Genomic DNA, 23,118 nt, shown 5'->3' on the forward strand with positions numbered 1-23,118 from the left:
TGCTTTTCTCAATACTGATCAGCAGGACATGTTGATCCTAAAAATAACTGCTTTAGCATAAACATCAATTAAAAAATAGCTATTGGATTGCAATATGTGTATTTTCAAACCCAAACTGGGATGTGTTACAGCTTAATTCAAGAACTGAAATAAAGTGATTAAAGACTGTTTTAGAATACTTAAAATTTTTATTCCAAACTTTTAACACTCAGTTAAGTGGCACAGAAAGAACTATCTTATGAAGATGCCAGTTTGTCAAGGCTTTGCTGGAATTTCTCACATTCTAGTGTGGTTTGGTCGCTCCTCCTTCCCAGGTACGACATTAGGGCCTCTACAAACTCCTGTGAAGTTTTCATCTTTCTCTTCCCACTGGGCAGAGCCACCTAGACTCAGAAGATAGGATCGACTATAGGCAGAAGTGGGGTACTCTCTCTGGCAAACTGAAGCTCCAGCTTCATCCTCTGCTGCTTGTCCTTGTCGCTCAGAGTTGGATCCGCAGGGAATTGCTCAACTTCCTCACTGTCAGTAAAAGGGCCACCAATAGATTTTAGTTTATCTAGTAAGTCCAGTCGTTTCCTCTCATTTCTCTGGGTCATTTCCTGCTTTTGCTCTGCTCCCTTCTCAAATTTCTCCTTCATGTACTTACTCCAATTGAGCTTGACCTCCCTTTTAGCTTGGGCTGCTGCCTTGAAACCTTTAAGGGAAGGAATCTGTCCAGTTCTTTGTTCCTGGCTCTTCTGCAGCATAACTGACCAGCTGACTGCATTCAATGTGCCTAACTTTCTCAGTCCGTAGTCCACCTTGCCAAATTGTCTCTCCATGTCAATGCTGTACACTGGGGTTTCATTGATGTTACTTGCCTGGTCGCTCATGGGATAGTCCATTGGGAAGGCCTCCTCATCTATACCATAGTCCCTTCTCTGCCTGGCATGGACCGTCTGCAGGTGGGGCAGCATTAGGTTGGTCAGCTTTTTCACCTCCTCTAGGTGCTCCTCAGCTAAGAGTTCAGGACTTCGTCCTTGAAGTTCGTCTTCACACCAGTGAAGGAATCGTCAGACACCCCAAGGTATTCCAGCTTTGTAAATCTTGTAGTCATCACTGATGGGCTGACCCAAGGCTCTGTGCAGTCCTTTGTAGAACTCTCTGAGCTGAGTATGGACAGCGTCTTTTTCTACTGTCCTAACACAGAAGGGTTCCACCAAGTGCACACCCAGGCAGGCAAACACCACGAGGACGACTTTGAGATAAGGGAGTTCCAATACCTATCTGACCAGGCAGGCTAGGTGGTTGCTGATGCAAGGATTCTGCCTCAGAAACTCTGCCAGGTGATCAAGATTGTATATTAATACTGTTGCTGCCCTGGAGAGGCACCCAAACCTGCTATCTTTGTAGGCAAACAGGACACTGGATACACGCCTTTACTCTAGGACGACAAAGAATTCCTTGTAGCGATTCCAAGGCTTGTGTGAAAATTCAGGAGCCATCAGTCTGAGGCACATGTCCAGTGTTTGCCCAGGCAGAGTGGTATGTTTGCTGTCTACTTCCAGACTGACCATGAAAACTTTCAGAATCTGCTCCATCTTCACATCTGCCTCCACCAGCCTCATGACCTTATTCATGGCACTGCTGAACCCCAGTGTAGTACGAATGCCACAAAATAACTATCCTGCTGGTGTTTCCAGGTCATACATCTCCACCAGCTGCTTTGAAATGCCCTTGTTGTGCTCTGTGCTACCTGTCTTATGGGCATCTACAAGCTTATACACGTCCTCGGCACTGACTCCTCTGACAGATGCCAGTATCTCAAACCCTATATCTGCCTTCATTGCAATGTCCTCAGTTGTTTCTCCATAGACTGGCAGAATAGGTAGAGGAAATGGGCTGTCCTGACCTACATGCAGCCCTTGCACCATGAACTGGCCTACACATTTCTTTTTGATGCTGTCTGATGCATGAGTAATCATCTCGCCCTTCTGTTTCTCCACCTCAAGCTTGCCCACAACTAGCGACAAACTCCGGGCCACAATTTGCTGCAGAACCGTCCTTATGTTCCTGCTGGTTGACACTGCATCTCAGTCAATGATCTCATCACATTCTCAAGGGCTTTTCCATCTTCTTCCAGACAGTGTGTTGCCAACCTCAATGACAGCTTCACTGGATTCACTAACAGAAAGTCCCTTTCCTGACAGATTGGCCACATTTTGGTAAAACCCATTGTGTACTTTTCTCCCTGAGACTCGGATGTGCTGAAATTCTTGTGGTAGCGGATCATCTGTGTCTGCCTCAGCAACATCCTTGAAGAGCTTTCTCTTCCTTAGCTTGGGGTCAGCTGCAACCTCACTCATCTTGCCCTCGTTATCTTGTGTGTCAGTCTCTTTTGGACTCGGTTCTCTTGCTCTTCGTCACTGCCGCTGTTGGGAATCTCACCAGCTTCTACGAGAATATCAGTGATCTGGTCAAGGGTCTTGTACTGGAACTGTTGGTCTCTCTTTCTCCCGTATTCATCCTGTCTCTCTCTCAGCCTTTGGGCTCTCACTGTACTTTGGTACATGGGGTCCACACCTTTGTGACAAAACATCTTCCGCTCCGTCTTCTGGTCTTCATAGTACTTATGTTCCATATCACTCACGTTCACCCCCCACTCCTGCTCCAGATGTTGCTGCCACACAGGGTCCTCTGCATAAGGATCAAAGAGCTCACACTTTCTATCCAATAGCTCCTTATATTGCCTGACAGCTTTTGAGTCTTCCTTCCCTTTCTGTCCATATCTCTTCCTGTTTTCACTATTTCCTGAGGTTCTCTACCCTCTTCTGGACGGTGCTCAAGGACACACAGAACACGGTACCATGGTAGTACTTAGCGCAGATTTGCTTCGCTACCTCCTGTACCGCCATGTCAACAGTCACCTTGCCAATGCCCACCACCTCCAAGTGGTACCTAAGTATACCTATTACACTCTGCACTGTGAGCAATTCTGTCAGTGGCTGAAAATATTTGGATGGAGGAAAAGTCCTTATCAGCATCATATGCTTTAGCATCAGATTTAGTTCTTGGCTTGGAGCGGGGTTTTCTACTACTTGCCATGCTGTAACTTAATGTTATAGTTTTATGCTTGTTTTTTCACCATCAAACTCAGCTGATTTCTATAAAACATATAAATAGAAAACATCTTCAATCCCAGTCAACTTTCATGTCTCTTTTTACTGCTCAGATCAGTTTTGCCCAATAACTTACAGATTTTATACTCATTTACCAGTATTTCTGTACCAACGACCATCGGTGATATTTAGTGATATTAGTCCATAAATAATATTCTTAAAAAGGCTATAATTAAATTGTCAGTTATGTTTGTGATATGTGGGGGGGCTCACCATCCACTCACTCGATGTAATGCTGCTCTCGGGTGTCTGCCCTTTCCTCTCCTCCATCCTTCTTTCCCTCCATCCTCTTCTGTCTTTCTTTCCTTCATTCTTTCATCGTCCTTCTGCCTATGGGTGACTTTACACTCCCTCTTCTGCCCTTCTTTCCTTCATTCTTTCATCTTCCTTCTGCCTGTGGGTGACTCAACACTGAGTGACAAGTCAAATGGTTTCCTGTAGGCCAGGAAACCATTTACTATGCTGGGTGGTAACCATATAACCAAATTTTGGTGCCTGGTGGTTTAGTGGGTAATTACAGAACTTCAATCGGATTGAGCCGGTGAAGATTTATATCAATGGGGTGTTGGGGTTGATTGCTCATGTAATGCCTCTCAGGGATGAGTGAGGCTGGTCACTCTCATCTTAAATGTCAGGACCAACTTGCCTAGCCCTGGGCTCCTACGCTCCTCATGGGGCAATGCAGAATTGGATGATGAATGAATGAATGTCAGTTATGTGCTTATGTAATAAAGCATTACACTTCAGTGGTGTGATCAATATATAATGTATACATCAAATTGATCCAAATGGACAAAATATCACTTTCATACCGACCGTCCAACAGTGTGTATGATATCGATTCTGTTTTTTGGGTGGGGTGTTTTTTTTTTTTTCCATGCTAGATACCCACTTCCTATGCAAATATCTCTAAAATGACCCAATGCATCACCTCTCAAGTGGACGTTATCATATTTCAAAATTTTTTATTTCAGCCCAATTATCACCCCACACTACTTAGGAACAGGATGAATATTTGCTTCTTTCCAAGAGGCTGAAAAACTTGAGGTACAGATGTATAAGCTTAAAAATTTTGCCAATACAGAGCCAACACTGGGGAGCAATTTTTAAGTACTACTGAAAGAATTTCATCTGGACCAGTAGCTTTGTCTACTGAGAGATTCTGTAATACAGCTTGTATGTATCTTGTGTGAATCTTGAAAGGGGGTAATTGAGGGGAATCAAAATTAAGTACAGGAATGTTGTGATTTTCTGTATTTAGGGTTGTTTGTTGAAAAAATATCAACAAGAAGGTTGGCTTTTCCATGTGGGTCAATTACTAGATTTCCATTGGGGGAATGTAATGGCGGAATTGAAGAGGTGGTAGTGAAGTTAGATTTGAATGAATTAATGGTAGACCAGAATATTATGTTATCATTTGGGTTGTTTAGTAGTTTGTTAGCTTGTATATGAAGCAAGTTTGCTTTAGAAAGATTGATGATTGTTATGGTATGGTTTCTGATATTTCTATAATAGTTAAAGGCTTCTTTAGTTTTGGTCTTTGTATAAAAGATATAGGCTATTGTTTTACGTTCTGTTGCTTTGGCACAACTGTGGTCAAACCAAATAGGTGAATTACTCTACAGCTTTTTCTGTAACTATGATGCGGAATGAATGTTTCCATGCTGACTTTAATGAAATCCTGTGTGTGGCCCAATATGGAGTCTGCATTATGAAAGAAAAAGGAGGTCCAAGGAACATCCATGAAAAAATGTTGGAGACCCTTCTAGTCTGTCCCGTCGTAATGCCATTTAGTCACTACGACAGGTTTAGGGCAGGAGGGTGTGGTAGGTGTTAAACTGGTGGCTTGTATCAGACAATGATCAGAGGACCCGAAGGGGGACTTCACTTCGACATTATAATTATCTGGCTGTTAGAAACAAGTCCAGTAGGTGGGGATTTTGATCTGGGTTGTCTGGTACATGAGTTGGTTGATTGACTACCTGGGTGAGATTAAATGAGTCTGCAAATAGCTCACATTCAAGACCAGAGTCATCAGTTCCGGCTGAATAAGTGAGCCATTCAACATTATGGACATTAAAATCACCCAGGATAGAAAAAGGCAGAATATAAGAAAGAAGTGGAGGAATTATTGGGCAAATATGAATTGGAGCAGATGGGGGATGTGGAAGGTGTGTGCAGGATATTCACAGAAGAAATATGTGCAGCATGTGATGTGGTGTGTGGGATGAAGAGAAGACGGAGGGGGGGTGCAAGGAACAGCGTGATGGAATTAAGAGGTGAGACAGGCTGTGGCACAAACGAAAGCATACAATGAATGGATGAGAATAGGGGTGTGGAAGAAGTTGAGTGGTGGAAGAGAGAGTTATATGTAGAAAGAAAGAGAGAAGTGAAAAGATTAGTAAGAGAGAGTAAGAAGAGAGTGGATGAGGAATTTGGAAAGAATTTGAGTGTAAAGTAGAGGGACCGTAAGAAAATGTTCTGGAAAGAGGTGAAGAGAGTAAGACAGGGTGGAAGTGAAGTTAGCAGGGGAGTGAAAGATAAAAATGGTTAAAAATGGTAGATTACTGGTGGAGACGGGAGAAAAAGTGAGCAGATGGAGAGAACACTTTAAGGAATTGTCGAACAAAGAGGATGGAAGAAAGGCTGGGAGAAGGAGGGAGGTGAGAAGATGGGAAGAAATCAGTAGGACAGAAGTTGTGGAAGCAATGAAGAAATTTAAACCGGGGAAAGCCCCAGGAATTGATGGAGTGTATGGTGAAATGCTGAAGCATGGGGGAGAGATAGTAGTAAAATGGTTGTGTAAGATGTGCAGATTTGCCTGGGAGGAAGGTAGAGGTTCGGAGGACTGGAAGTCAGGTATAATTATTCCCTTGTACAATGGAAAAGGGGAAAATGAAGTGTGTGGTAATCACAGAGGCATTTGTCTTCTTAGTATAATAGGAAAAGTGTATGGTAGGATACTTATTGACAGAGTTAGAGCAAGAACAGAGGAATTAGTCGGAGAAGAACAGGAAGGCTTTATGAAGGGAAGAGGTTGTGCAGATCAGATATTCATTCTTAGATCTTTAGTGGAGAAGTTTCTAGAGAAGAGAAAGAAGTTGTATGCGGCTTTCATGGATTTGGAGAAAGCATATGACAGGGTCGATAGACAAGGATTGTGGAGAGTACTAACCCTCTCAGTGTCAGTCAGGCGATTCGCGTGTCATGTGGATTGTTCTAAATTTCTTCAGTCACCCGAATCGCGTTTATAAGCACCAAAAAATTAAGTTTCTGGCGGATTTGCGTCAAATTTTGGCGGGTTGTAGCGCTTGTAGCGCTTTCCAATGGTAAGGCATTGGCAACACTGAGCTGCCTCATGGGGCCCAGCACGTACCGAGAAACCTCAGTCTCTTCCAAGCAGCCAGGCGGTGGGGTTGCGTCGCGTGTACTGTCCCTTTAAACTCCTACTAATTCTCCTCCTTCTGCCCGAGCTGAAGCCCCAATGGACTCAGTGTGATAATGTAATATTTGTGAGCATATTTGTATGTGATATTGTCGATGGAACATAGACATATGTCACAAAAAGGAATTGTGTCCGTTATCAAGCGTCAGGCTTACAGCCGATATGCGTGTTCAATGTTGCAGGGTTTCACCTCTCGCCCTCCTCAAGGCCCTATGGCATGAATACAAATACGTATATGATGAAGCCAATGCTTAAACTGTTTTTTGTGTGAAAGATATTGTGGCTGGCTTGGTGAAATTATGGAACTAGTTAGCATTGTGGACGCCATGAACCACAGTGTGGAATGGGCCAGGCATCACGTACAGTGTTTATAGTCGGGAAGGGAGAATTAGAGGTGTTTAGGGATGGAATTATTGTGATTCTGATAGTGAAAATGCGTGTGGAATTGTGTGAAATATACGTCAAACATGCTGCGGGTGTTCGTGAAGGAGTGTGGTGCGTGCCAATACAATAGAGTTGCATCGTACTCTCCCAGCGAATGATGCTGCATCACAGTCACGTTGAACCATAGTAAGGAAGGGAGTAATTGCGGAGGTTAATGTGGAATCATTGTGCTAGTCATGTATTTGTGTATGATATTGTGTCAAGTGTAAGTGAAATGTGCCACATATCCTCATGATGGCATAAATTATGGTGCGTAGAGTAGGTGAGCGATACTTTAGTGGCAGGTGTGCTGTGAAAGGTAATGATGGCAACGAACAAGGGATGTCATTGAACAGGTACTGTACCTTGGTCAGACATTTAGTGATAAATTAAACTTTATGTAAAATATACGTGAACTGTGCCCCGAGTGTTCGTTTAGGTGCGTGGCGTAGGTGAGCTGTACTTTAGCGGCAGGTGTGCTGTGATAGGTAACGATGCCAAGGAACGAGGGATGTCATTGAACAGGTACTGTCCCTTGGTCAGACATTTAGTGATAAATTATACTTTATGTAAAATATATGTGAACTGTGCCCCGAGTGTTCGTTTAGGTGCGTGGCGTGGGTGAGCGGTACTTTAGCGCAAGGTGTGCTGTGAAAGGTAACGATGCCAAGGAACGAGGGATGTCACTGAACAGGTACTGTACCTTGCAACGCCGGGCAACCACGGACGTCAGTGGACAGGTAGTGTACCTTTCAAAAACAACTGTTGAAATTTATGATTCTTATCTAAAATGTTTGTGATATGTGCCACGAGTGTTCGTGGGAAATATTGTATCATGTGTTGGGGGAACGTTGGGGGAAGGAGGGGAAAATGTGTCTGTATATATATATATATATATATATATATATATATATATATATATATATATAACATATATATATATATATATATATATATATATATATATATATATAGATTAGATATATATATATATACTATATATATATATATATATATATATATATATATACATACAGGAAACTCGCACCGAACACGATCTCACGGAATGCGCTCGCAATTATACACGGTAAGGGCTGGGATACATATAAGACAATGTAAGATTAGAGAACCATTATGAAAACTACAAATTAACGCAGGAGAGGCCTTTGAAAAATCAAATCCTCGAACATCACCGCAGCGCGCGTGGTTTGTTTTGATTACGTGACGATCTAGGCGGGAAATTATTCAGTGAGTCAGAATATTGCCTTTTTTATTTGTTCGTTTTTTCCACAGTACTGTACAGTATTTGTAAGTTAAATATTTACTGTTCTCGTATGTACTGTACTTGTAAGCACTTAAATAAAGTTAAATCATTAAATAAAGCCTTGTAACCAGTTAACCCGAATTATATGATTACCCATGATCGGCGTCGGAATATTGCCTTTTTTGTTTGTTCGTTAAACTCTTACTGTATTGCTTTTCTACAGTACTGTATTTGTAAGTTAAATATTTACTGTTCTGGTATGTACCTGTAAGCAATTAAAGCATTAAATAAAGCCTTGTAACCAGTTAACCTGCTTTATATGATTACCCATGATTGGCGTCGGAATATTGCCTTTTTTGTTTGTTCGTTAAAGACTTGCTGTACGGCTTCTCCACAGTACTGCATTTCTAAGTTAAATATGTACTGTTCTGGTATGTACTTGTAAGTTAAAGCACTCAAAAAAGATAAAGCATTAAATAAAGCCCTAGTATCAGTTAACCTGATTTATATGATTACCTATGATCGGCGTCGGAATGTTTCCTTGTGTTTACGAATTTGTGTGTTGAAGTTTTGCTGTGGAGTACTGTATTTGTGAGTTATAACATTAAATAAACCTTCTAAAAACTTAAAGTGCTTTCTAGTGATTACCAGTGACAGATAACAGCAAAACAACACATTTGGGGGGTCTAGGGAGCAAAATACAGAGTAGTTTAAATATACGCGATTTCGCACCTAACGCGGCACGGTAGGAACGAAATCCACGTGTTCGGTGCGAGTTTCCTGTATATATACACATACATATATTGTTACGGTTGCGCCAGCCCGGGGCTATTACAAAAAGACAACAAGTCAGCCTTAGATGATCGGCCTCCACTGCGTTGCAAAAATAACACAGACCCCGGCACTGACACTCCGCAAACTAGAGAAAAACTGCGCAACGGAAAAGTATTTACTTAAGAACGCAACACTCTGTACTTTGGTAATAAAACGGAACAGCCTACCTATAGATCTAGCCTACTATCGTCACTACCGGAAGTAATACCACCCGAGACAGCCTACAGGAACACCTCCCACTTACTTCCGGTGGTGACGACTTTCTACTTAACCCGTGTCCAAGGGGGAACGCAGTTAGTAGCTCACGATGGTTCTCACTAGCCTTGAGCAAAGAGATGGGATTAACTGTGTAGGGGTTAGGGGTGTGTGTGTGTATGTACGTGTGTTGGGGAACGTTAACAAAGGCAGCGAGAAGACCACGGTGAGCCAAACTGGCCCTCCAAAGACAACAAGGTCACAAAAACAAATAAAATATCTACTTCCCTCAGTCAGCAACAAAAAGAATAAAAATAAACTTAAATGAAAACGCCAGCTCGGCATAAAAATGACTGGGGAGAGAGAGAGTGTGCACACACGCACGATACGGAAGCTAGCTGGGAAGAGACTGCCCCTGATCAAGGCTCGCGCACGGCCAAGCGCGAACGCATGAATCAAATTAATTAATAAGAACTTATATACGTGCCCCTCTCTCTCTCTATACAATAAACTGGTACTTCTAATACAAGCAAAACATCATTAAATATACTGGTAGCTCACACAAGACAATCAAAATAATCAAATGCATTCTCAGCATGGTATTAAATAAAATTGCCCTCAGTGGCAGGAACGAAAGAAACAAAAGAACTTGTAACACTCGCTAATGTAAACTCCGCGAATGACGCGGATACATACTGCATAATCCCCTAGCCCAGCTGTAATGGCTGCATCCGTGGGAACGGAAAGGCGGACAACGTAACACGCCCTTCCCCAAGGGAAAATTTTGAGCCCAGGATCAAAATTTTCGAATCAAGACCCGAGGTAAAGGATAAGCATCGGTCTTAGACAGTGAGTTAACTTTCCGGAAGTCCACACACAACCTAACCTTCCCATCTGGCTTCGGCTGCAAGGTAACTGGTGAACTCCACTCACTGAAACTCCTCTTGATCAATCCATGGTCCAACATATACTTGATCTCATTATCGAGAGCTTTCTGTCTGATAGGGTTGATGCGGTAAGGAGCTAATTTTACAGGCTTACTATCCCCAACGTCAATGTCATGAGTAGCCCAAGTTGTCAATCCCGGTGAATCTCCAAAAACTTTCGGATGTTTCCATAATCTGTTGCACAGCTCTTCTCGCTTTACTGGCTCAAGGTGTCGCAATTTCTCCACCAGAGCTGCATAACCATTGCCCTCCCATAGGTCAGCTGGTAACATCTCACCACGACTAAGCACTTCCTCCTGCTCCTCCAACTCACTACCAACCGCCAAAACTACAGGAGCGCTCTTATCCCTGGTTCCCTCAACGTCCACTCCAAAGTCACCTTCCAGGGACTGTGGCTGTAACCCTGGTCCACTACTCACATCACCGGCACCAACAGCTCCCTCCACAGCACGTTCCCTTGATGCCATGTCCTCCCTTCCCCGTCCTTCACATCCCAGGTGAGAGACATCAGCAGTCATCCCACAATGAGAATCAACTGGGCGGTAGTATGGCTTCAACAGATTAATGTGGCACAACTGAGTACTCTTCCGCCTATCTGGGGTAACAATTAGATAGTCAAGTTCCCCAACTCTCTTCTTCACAATATAAGGACCACTGAATCTAGCCGCCAGAGGTTTTCCTTGCATGGGCAGCAGTGCCAAAACTTCATCTCCTTGCTTAAACTCACGACTTCTGACCTTCTCATCGTAATGAGCCTTCATTTTCGCTTGAGCCCCGATTAGATTGTCACGGGCAAGCTCTAAAGCGCAATGCAGTCTCTCCCGAGTGCTGCAGACATAGTCAAGCAGGGATTCCTGGTTGCCAGATTTGTTGTTACTCCAGGCCTCTCGCACCACATCCAAGGGACCATGAACTCTGTGCCCAAACACTAACTCATTGGGTGAAAACCCTGACGACTCAGTTGGTACCTCTCTCACTGCAAACATAACAAAGGGTACCGCTAGGTCCCAATCCTTTCCACTATCATAGCAGAAGCTGCGCAGCATGGTCTTTAAGGTCTGATGATGCCTCTCCAGGGCACCTTGTGACTGCGGATGGTAGGCACTGGACAAAATGTGTTTGATGCCCAACTCTGTCATTGTCTGCTTAAACAAATTAGATGTAAAATTCACACCACGGTCTGACTGCAACTCCTTGGGCAGGCCAAAATGAGTAAAGAACAGGATAAGTTGCTTGACTACTGACTTCGCCTGCATGCTTCTGATTGGTATAGCCTCTGGGTATCGCGTTGTAACATCCATTATGGTTAACAAATACTTGTTTCCAGCAGAAGTAGGAGGTAAAGGGCCCACGATATCAATGATTACCCGGGTAAACGGAGGTTCAACTGCAGGAATGGGAATCAAAGGGGCCACAGGAAGAACTTGATTAGGCTTGCCCACTATCTGACACGTGTGACAGCTCTTGATGTACGCAGCAACTTGTCCCGGCATACTTGGCCACCAAAAATTATATCTTAAGCGCTGCACTGTTTTTCTGTTTCCCAAGTGACCTGCTAAAGGTCCCTCATGTGCTAACTGTATTAACGGCACCCTATACTGCACAGGCACCACCACCTGCACTAACTCACCCACTCCTCCATCCACCGTGGCGCCAGTGGGCGTCCATCGGCGATGTAAAACATTGTCTTTAATCAGGAACTCCTCCTTACCACACTCCATACTTCTTTCTTCCCCTACTCGAGCAAACAAGGGCTTTAATGTTACATCCTTCTGTTGCTTCACCCTCAATTCTGCTGATCCAACACCCGCCAGCTCTACTGAGGACTGAGATAAGGGGCTGGCCGGGACACTGGATTGCGAAGGGCGATCAATCTCAGCGTCACCTCTAATACACTCGACAGGGGGAGGAATGTCAGACTCCACACTGACATCATCACCTCTACCCTCAACAGAGGCACTCTGTTCCTCAGGCGCGTTTGACGGTGGTCCTGCATCCCCGCAGTCGACCCCAGCGTCCTGAAATTCTTCTAATTCAGTCGGTGGGCTGGGTTCAGTCTCCACACAGACACACTCAGCACCACCTCTAGTGTCCTGAGTGGGAAGTGGGGCGGCGCCCATGCACGCATTCCCACTCTCCTCACCCACTACAGCAACACTCTGCTCACTAGGTTCCTCCATTGGTGGCCCTGCCTCATCACAGTCGACCCCAAGAACCTGTGACTTCACCAGTTCTTCCTCCCGGGCTGCAACCTGTGCCATAGATCGTGTAATTGCACAGACCGGGAACATGGCTTCCACTTCTGCATCAACTTCAATACCAATTTCGTGGGCGTCAAAACACTTCTCTGCCACAACAACTGGTGGGGGAAGAGATGGAAATACTTTCTCCCCAGCCAGGTCGTTCCCCAGCAGAAAATCAATCCCCTCTACTGGCATTACATCAGCAACAGCTACTTGAGCTGCAGCCTGAACAATGGGGCAATCGAGTTCCACATGAACATAATCATAGTATTCATCTGAGTTCATGCCCCTACACAGCACATACTTCCCTGAGTTTACAGGCCCTCCAGTCACGTTTCTGCACACAGACTGTTGTGCACAGGTATCACGAGCCACAGTAACTGGATAACTGATCCCATGAATTTTCACTGTGCCGTGACACATAAAAGGTTTACACCAGTCTAGGGACGATTTCTGAGGCAGTTCATCCGGAGGTGGCGTAGCATGTTGGGTAACTTTTTCAGCCTGAGCTGGCAGCGAGCACAGCCGGCTACACTCCAGCTTTCCACAGACTTCCCCCTCACCGTTACCACTCTCCCAACTCCTCTCGTTCACCTGACTCGAACCTATAACTAGTGCCACCGGTTTGGCATTTTGGGAGGCCTTCCACTTAGGGCAGTTAGGCTTGATGTGCCCACTCTGTTTGCAAAAGTAACAAACTAGCTTCGAACTGGATACAGGGCTCTTTCTCCCTGCATTCTTTTTCTCCTCTGTACTTCCCTTGGACTGATTCACGGGAGATTTATCCCAGGCCGGACCACTCACAGTCCTCTCCCTGGAATACTGAAAATTAGCATACTTGACCCCCATACTCCGCAAGGCAAACACCCGGTCATCAGCCCACGTCGCTGCTTCCTTCACGGTCTTAAATCTCTTCTCCCTAATTTTAACACCAATTTCTTTGTCAGCCATGTTGGTAAAATGTTCCATCAAAAGCAGTTCACGCACCTCGTTATACGAAGTGGCGCTCTCACTCAGCAACCACTCGTCTAACCTCTCCTCCAGATACCTGGCGTAGGCCATATAGGTGTCAGCAGGCCTTTTCCGAGCACCACGGAACAACAACCGATAAGCCTCTGGTCTAAGTTCATATGCCTTCAGGATGGCTGTTTTAAATTCATCATAATCATCTACATCCTCAGGGCTCAACCTATTATACACTTCCAAAGCTTTTCCCTTCAGCACATTAGATACCAACCCCACCCAGCGCTGCCTTGGCCACTCAAACTCCCTAGCCTTCTTTTCAAATCTAACAAACCATTCTGTCACCTTCAACTCATCAAATGCTGGCACTAATTTTAGACTCCTTGAGAACCAACTCTCCCTATCCTCTGCACGGCCTGAGGTTTGGGTATCTGAAGTTGGTCTATTAGCAGTCAGCTCCAAGCGAGTCTTCTCCAGCTCAAATCGCATTTTTTCACGCTGCAACTCCATCTCCCTCTCTTCTTTTGCACGCTGCATTTCCCTCTCTTCTTTTTCACGCTGCATCTCCTTCTCTTCTTTTGCACGCTGCATTTCCATCTCCAACTTTTTCAACTCCAACTGCAACTGAGCCTCCGGTGACAAGGCTCCAGGGTATATGGGAGTGGAATGAACAACTCCAGGGAAAGCACTAGACATACCTGGGGGAACTGCTCTAAACTGGCTCGGCGGCATCATAGATGGTAATAGTGGGGTAGCGAAACGAGGCATTTCAGCACCATAGTCAAACTCAGGGCTCACACAGGGAGTACCTTTGCTATGTGCCTCTCGTTGTTCCATATCCACAGGTGACTCAGCACGTACGCGATCTGGTGTAGACACGCGTGACTCCATGGCGACAAATCAATGGCAGTACTAAATAATGAAATACTAATGCTGACTGAGAAACTACAAAACACTTCAACTTCACCTCAAAGCACAGAGAACGCCAAGGTAACGATATCCTAGCAAGAAGAAGGCACTGTTAGGATATCCTGATGCGAGGTCGCCACTGTTACGGTTTGCGCCAGCCCGGGGCTATTACAAAAAGACAACAAGTCAGCCTTAGATGATCGGCCTCCACTGCGTTGCAAAAATAACACAGACCCCGGCACTGACACTCCGCAAACTAGAGAAAAACTGTGCAACGGAAAAGTATTTACTTAAGAACGCAACACTCTGTACTTTGGTAATAAAACGGAACAGCCTACCTATAGATCTAGCCTACTATCGTCACTACCGGAAGTAATACCGCCCGAGACAGCCTACAGGAACACCTCCCACTTACTTCCGGTGGTGACGACTTTCTACTTAACCCGTGTCCAAGGGGGAACGCAGTTAGTAGCTCACGATGGTTCTCACTAGCCTTGAGCAAAGAGATGGGATTAACTGTGTAGGGGTTAGGGGTGTGTGTGTGTATGTACGTGTGTTGGGGAACGTTAACAAAGGCAGCGAGAAGACCACGGTGAGCCAAACTGGCCCTCCAAAGACAACAAGGTCACAAAAACAAATAAAATATCTACTTCCCTCAGTCAGCAACAAAAAGAATAAAAATAAACTTAAATGAAAACGCCAGCTCGGCATAAAAATGACTGGGGAGAGAGAGAGTGTGCACACACGCACGATACGGAAGCTAGCTGGGAAGAGACTGCCCCTGATCAAGGCTCGCGCACGGCCAAGCGCGAACGCATGAATCAAATTAATTAATAAGAACTTATATTCGTGCCCCTCTCTCTCTCTATACAATAAACTGGTACTTCTAATGCAAGCAAAACATCATTAAATATACTGGTAGCTCACACAAGACAATCAAAATAATCAAATGCATTCTCAGCATGGTATTAAATAAAATTGCCCTCAGTGGCAGGAACGAAAGAAACAAAAGAACTTGTAACACTCGCTAATGTAAACTCCGCGAATGACGCGGATACATACTGCATAATCCCCTAGCCCAGCTGTAATGGCTGCATCCGTGGGAACGGAAAGGCGGACAACGTAACAATATATATATATATATATATATATATATATATATATATATATATAATCCCTCCAATATCCGACGTAATAGAGCCAAAGACATGTCCGGATAGTGATCCTGTCCGGATATTGGGCCCCAGCCTCCTGGACTTGTACTTATGGACCTTAACTCAGAAAAACACCTATACAACTCCCTCTGGACATGCATAGCACCTATTTAAGACCCAAATCACACCAATAAGGGACATAAAACACTGAAATAAATGCAAAAGAAGCATAAAATGAGGTTTTTGAGGCAGGTTCATACAATATTCAACATTCTGGGTACTTACAAGTCCCTGGCTCCTGGACTGGTAGTTATGGACCCTAACCTAGCCTAACTCAGAAAAACACCTCCCTACTGCACATGCATAGCACCTAAGACACAGCATATTCACACCAATAAGGGACATAAAAGAGTGAAATGAGGTGTTTGAGGTAAGTATAGTATGGAAAATACAGTAGAGTACAGTATGAAACATTCTGCCTACTTACAGCAAGTCCATGGCCATCTCGATGAAGAACCGCCTCCTCTCAGACTCTGATAGTAAGAATGATTTCCTGAAGCACTTGCAGTACACTGTTCATGAAGTCTTGCACTGAACTTAGTCATTCACACTCAGAAGTCCATTCTCTTCACACTGAGCACTACTGTCTTACTTGCGCTCCATTGTACCTTAATGAAATAAGTGTTGCACTCTGCACTTTAAGTCTTTCCACTCTTAAAACAATTTTCTAAACAAAAAACACTCAAGTTAATTTATGTTACAGCTACAGTCCATTAAATTTTTGTCTTTTCACTCACAACTCTAAATCCTTAACACAATGCACTGTTTTTTTCACTACACAACACTGTAAATTCCAGTGTGGTCTAGTGGAGAAGTTCTTGGCGTCTAATCACTGTCAGAGTCTGAGACTAGCACAGGGAGGTGACCTAGGGGTGCGTCACTGGGTCGTGGTGATGGCGTACTCACTGCAGACGACTCTGAAGATAGACGCAAACTCACGTCAAACGGTGACTCCACCGTGGCTGACATGCTGGGCTGTGGCTCGGAGCATGACGGCCTGTCTTGGGGAGGCAACGGAGTGGAGCCAGGGCTGGGCACAGCGGGGGTCACGGGCCTGAAAAAGCTGTCAATCGTTGACTGACGCAAGGAACAACGATTCTGATGATTTATAATGCGCTGCCTGAAAGAACGCACTTCCTCCACAAGTCTCAAGGGCCCTATCTCCCTGTCGCAGTCCGGGTGTTCCAGGTAGTCAAGAACGAACTCTAGGTGTTCCTGGAGTGCGCTCAGCTTGGGGATGGCTGGAGTTGTGTCATGCTGAGAGGAGTCCGCATCATCGTCGCCTTCCTCGTCAGAATCTTCAAGCTGGGTACTGACACCTGCGACTAAAGATGCGATCTCGACATCAGACAGGGTCTGATACCCAGGATCGCCCTCGTCGTCATCCAACCACTGACGCACTTCGTCCACATCAACATCATCGCCGTGCGTGCGTAAACGTGCACGGAATTCATCCACATTGAAACCTAGGAAATCGTACTACGCATCCGTTCCGAGAAGCAGACGAGACCAACCATTTTCTAGAGTCTTGACAGGGATTTCATTCCATGCACTGGCCCAGTTGTAGATTGCAGACTTGATGTTGTAGCGGCGAAGGTTTTCCAAAGTCCGCTGGCCTCGCGTGTCCCGTCCCTCCCTGCGCTCGTCCTCGTCCTCGAGAACAACCATCACCTCGTCCAGGAACTTCCAGCGGTATAGGCACTTCGTTGCCACGATCACTCCTTGGTCTATTGGTTGGATGAAAGCAGTAGTATTAGGTGGCAAAAACATGCACCTAATGCGGCCATTCTCAGCCACCAAGTCCTTGTCGCACGGGTGGGCAGGTGCATTGTCGAGGAGAAGAAGGGCCTTTACCTGGTCGCGTGGGATTCCCAGTTTCTCCGTCTGGTAATGTATGACCTCCTTGACGAAATGGCGGTGGAACCAGTCTTTGAAGATCTGGGCAATGAACCATGCCTTCAAAGAATGGTACCAGACGACAGGAAGGACATCCATCACCCCACGAAGACACCGAGGCTGCTTTTTCACGGCCAACAATAACAGGCTTAAGCCGGTGCATGCCGTTAGCATTCGCACAACAAAAAGCAGATATCTGTTGCTTGGAGAGCTTGCGGCCAGGTACATGCTTCTCCGTCTCCTCGGCTAGAGTGTTCGTTGGCAAGAAGCGATAAAATAAACCAGTTTCATCAGCATTGTAAACTTGACCGAGAGTGAGGCCCTCCCTGTCGATCAAGCCCTTCACCTTGTGCCGAAACTCGTCAACTCCATCCTCGTCAGCGTCCAAAGCTTTGCCATGAGCTTTACGGTTCGTAAGGCCATGCCATAACTTAAACGTGAAGAGCCAACCCTCGGATGCCTTGAAGTCTAGGGCGTCGTCAAGCCTGGCGAACTTCTCAGCAGCAGCCTTCAGCTCCGTACCACGTACAATCACACCAGCAGCACATTGCTGTCGATACCAAATCAATGTGGAGCGGTTGACTTCAGCAAACTTGGGAGTAAACATCATCTTCCTCTCCACACTGCGTTTGCTTTTCGACGAGAAGTCAGCTGTGTACTCCATGAGTTTGTCTCGGGATCTCTTAATATCAAACAAAGTAGATCGGGCCAGGTTAAACTCACGGAGGATGTGTGAAGAAGACCATCCCGCATCTACTTTCTCCAATATCTCCCGCTTCTTCTCCAGAGTCAATACCACTCTCTTCCTCTTCTCAGGCGGCAGGGCCATCATCACACACACGAAGGAGAGGCACGAGAGCAGCAGGAGTGCCTGCAGCAGGTAAGGCATCACCACAAAAGCGAGCACATGGGCAGCCATGACGACAAACGTTCACTTGCAACAAGAGACAGGTGGAAAGTGGGGAGGATGCAGGGGAGCTCTAGCGGACGTCGGAGGAATGACGCGCCACAACAAAGCTGTCCCGTGCCCCGCGTGCCAAGTTCAAATTACAGGCGGGAATTTTTTATTTTTTTTTCAAAATTTTTGAGGTTTTCGGACCATTTTGGGAATATTGGATCCCGGGACGATTATGTCCGATTAGTGGGGATGTCCGGATAGTGGGCATCCGGATATTAGAGGGATTACTATACAGTAATCCCGCATATTTCGCGGTAGTTACGTTCTTGTAACCCCCGCGAAAATTCAATTCCGCGAATACTCTATTAACATTTGAAAACTTGCACTTATGTCCACCATGCTGCCCATCACACAGTCCATGTCCATACTGATTGCGAGACAATTCGCCGTCAGACAATTCCCCGTCAAAACATGGACGATTCCACTTCAGAACAATTCGCACCCTGGACGACTCCCCGCCATTCTATAAATATACTAATCAATACTTTCATCAATATACTTATTATTAATTAATCAATACTTTAATAACTATATTTCAGGGGGATCCAGCAAAGTCTATGTTCAGTAGCGTAGGTTCTGGATATTATTTATTAGTTGCACCTTTAGTCAATAATTAACTTGTTTCTTCCTCGCTGTAGTCGCCTTTGAATTATATTCTAGCGTCACCCATAGCTATCTTCATTAATGAAGGCGAATTGTATTGTGTTTGTTGTGACTGCGAATTGTCCCGAAACCTCCATACTCATCCCGAAATACCTTCTTACAAGATTGAAAGCACATACTCCATTATGAAGGAAAAACGTAAACACCGTACTGTAATACACAATTATCTACACATTTATTAACAAAACAGTACAAAATAAAAAGATGCATTAACTGGTGATAGCAAACACTCGTACGGTCGTTTCTTAGCTTGTCCAGTAACACAATTTTCTCTGCTAAGGTCATAACTTGATCGTTTTGTCACTTTGGAGTTCTTACTAATTGTATTATTAGCCTTTGGTGAGGCTGGCTTACGTCCTGGGGCCATGTGGAAAGCAAGTGGGAGGCAAGAGGCTCATATCATAGTGTGGTTACAACCACAACAACCACTTACGGCAGTCAGGCGTGGACTGAAGAATGCGAGGCAGAGAGCAGTGTTGCCATATCCAAACAACGAAATTATGCTAGGGCAATGAAAAAATTATGCTAGATTGAGCATATTTGTTCCAAGTAAAAAATGAATTATGCTAACTTGAAGCTAAATGATAAAATTCTATACATATTCGTGCAACATATTAATTATGTATTGTTTACTATGAAAATATTAAAATGAACCTACATACAGTAAGAGGATAAATATCGGTATCTACCCATACTGCTTTTTCCCACGAAACTTACGTTTTTCTGATGGATTTTGATGTGATTCGTTCGATTTTGAGCATCATTTCCGTCGGAAATAACCAGACTTTGAGATATGACCCCCCCCCATCCCCTTGAAATAATGAGGGATCTTTGGAGAATCGGGGGTTATAGGGAGGGGGGGAAACACAGAAAATAGTCATTTCCGACTGAAATGAAGCTGAAAATCGAATGAATCATACCAAAACCCATCGGAAAAACCTAGGTTTCATGGGTAAAGTACAAAGCTCAAACTTATCCTAACCTAACCGAACCTAAAACCTAACCTAATCCAACCTAACCTAACCTAACCTAATCCAACCTAACCTAACCTAACCTAATCCAACCTAACCTAACCTAACCTAACCTAACCTAATCCAACCTAACCAAGCCCAAACTGAAAGTAACCAACTATTCAAACATCTTCTAACCTTATTCGTCTCTCTCTCTCTCTCTCTCTCTCTCTCTCTCTCTGATTTGTAGCTTTTATAAAATTATTCTAAAAATATTCCATTCCATTCTAAATTATGCTAGAATGAATCTAAAACTTCTAATATGCTAAAAAATATTCCAGACTCGAAAATTTGATCAAAATTATGCTAAAAGAATAAAATTATGCTAGATATGGTAACACTGGCAGAGGGGCCACGGGAAAGGGACAGAGGGTGGCGTGAGTTTACCGCGCTACAATTGGAAGCTGCGGGAATTTCATTTTTTTTTTTTTTTTAATGTATATTCAAGGATATTTTTGTTGAACTTATTAATGCTAAGAAAATCCGCGAGAGGGCAAAACCGTAGACAAAAAATCCGCAAAAAATGCGGGATTACTGTATATATATATACAGTATATATATATATATATATATATATATATATACTGTATATATGTACGATGGTGCGAAAGCTGCAGTGCGTGTGGACGGTGAACTGAGTGAATTTTTCGCTTTGAAACTTGGGTTGAAACAGAGATGTGTCATGTCTCCATGGTTGTTCAATCTGTACATGGATGGGGTAATAAAAGAGGTACAAGGTAGGGTAGTGGATGTTGGAGTGGCCCTGGTGAGAGAGGATAGTGTTTGGAAACTCCCTGTACTGTTGTTTGCAGATGATACTGTGTTGTTGAGTGAAGACGAAGGGGAGCTGCAAGGCTTGGTGGATGAGTTTGGGAGAGTGTGTAAGAAACGGAATCTAAAGGTGAATGTAGGGAAGAGTAAAGTGATGGTCTTTGAGAGAGGTGAAGTCAGTGAATGTACAGCGAGGTTGGATGGTGAGGAATTGGAAAATGTGAGTATGTTTAAGTACTTGGGTAGTGTGATGAGTAAGGATGGAGGTTTGGAGGGTGAAGTGCTTGAAAGGGTACAGCAAGGAAGAAAGGTTGCTGGTTCTTTGAAAGCAGTGATAAGAAACAGGGAAGTGAGCATGGAAATGAAAAAGTTACTACATGACAATATTGTGATACCAACTCTAACGTACGGAAGTGAAGCTTGGACGTTGTTGGAAGGACACAAGTCAAGAGTGAGAGCAGTGGAAATGAGTTATTTAAGAGGAGCCTGTGGAGTCACATGGAGAGACAGGCTGACGAATGAGGATATAAAGGAGCGTTGTGGTGTGGATGTGTATGTGATAGGAAGCATTATGAGGAACACACTGAGGTGGTTTGGCCACGTGGAGAGGATGGAGGGTGAAAGACTGACGAAGAGAGTGTATGTGAGTGAGGTGGAGGGGGGAAGAGGGAGGGGGAGGTGGAGGGGGGAAGAGGGAGGGGGAGGCCGAGGATGAGATGGAGGGATGGGGTGGAGAGGTATATGAGAGAGGGGGGTGTGAGTTGGGAGCAGGGCAGTGAAATGGCGGGGGACAGGGCGACTTGGAGGAGATTTGTTTGTGAGGCGTCTGGCAACAGACAGATAGATATATATATATATACAGTATATATACTGTATATATATATATTTATATATATATACAGTAAAGGTCCCATTATTCGGCATCTATGGGACTGGGATGATGCCGAGAAATTAGATTTGCCGAATAATCAAAAACCTACCCACTCAGTACCTTAAATATATTGGTGAACACTGTCATCACCACTTATGGTATTACAACTGTGTTTGGAGAGAGTACTGTATACTGTACAATACTGCAATCAATACAGTCCTATACCTGAATCTGAAATACATATATAAATTAGTGAACATATATAAGTGTAATGACACAGTAGGCCTACAAGTCAGATAACACTTCCTGGATGGCCGAAATGATACGGAATATTATCTACCAGCTCAGTACATCACATGTATTGGTGAACTCATCACTACTTATATTATTACAAATATGTTTGAAGTACTGTATACAGTACTTTTTCCAAACAAAATAAAATAGTCGGAAAATTGCATAAAATAAAGTGAAGGAATATGAATTGGTAAGGTCTTTCTGATGAAAGTTAAACTTACATTTAGCACTCACTCTTTTGTTCATTTTTTTGTTTAAATGTGAAAGGTAGAGTATTGATGGAAACAGTAATGTATTCCATGAACCCCTTAATAACCTCCGGCATTGAACAACCCATTACAGTACCGATGTCAGTGATGTCGAGTTAGTGAGCTATGTAAAAACTGTGAACAATTATGGGAATGGAACGAAGGTCACTGGTATGTTTACACGACTCTACAATACGATTCCAGGCAGTCAGGGGGTCGGTTAATCTCAGATGTTTTCGCCCATTTGGTAAATGCACCGTAATTTTATCAATTCTGTGAATCGTAACAAATCATAGCATGGGTTTAGGAAGCTAAATAACACATTTCTAGGTGCGCCAGACGATTATCTTCACATCTTGTAAGAAAATGGAAGAAATTTAATCCCTCTCTGAGTACGTAAAGTTCTTCCATTCTTCTGAAATAAATTTTTCATAAAGATGTGAAGATAATCATTTGGCTCACCTAGCAATGTGTTATTTAGCTTCCTAAAACCATGCTACGATTCACAGAAAGATTGATGAAGTTACCATGCATTTACCAAAAGGGCGAAAACCTCTGAGATTAACCGACCACCTGATTGCTTGGAATCGTAACGTAGAGTCGTGTAAACATACCAGTGACCTTCGTTCCCTCCCCATAATTGTTCAGTTTTCTTTATAGCTCACACTAACTTAACATCACTGACATCGGTACTGTAAAGGGTTGTTCAGTGCCGGAGGTTATTAAGGGGTTAATGGGATATAGTACTGTTTGCATCAATACTCTCTCTTTCACTTTAAACACAAAAACGAACAAAAGAATGACCACTAAAT

The sequence above is a fragment of the Coenobita brevimanus genome, chromosome 85, assembly GCF_032717465.1.
Source record: "Coenobita brevimanus isolate Jiangsu-jjx chromosome 85, ASM3271746v2, whole genome shotgun sequence".
NCBI classification, from domain to species: Eukaryota; Metazoa; Arthropoda; class Malacostraca; order Decapoda; family Coenobitidae; genus Coenobita; species Coenobita brevimanus.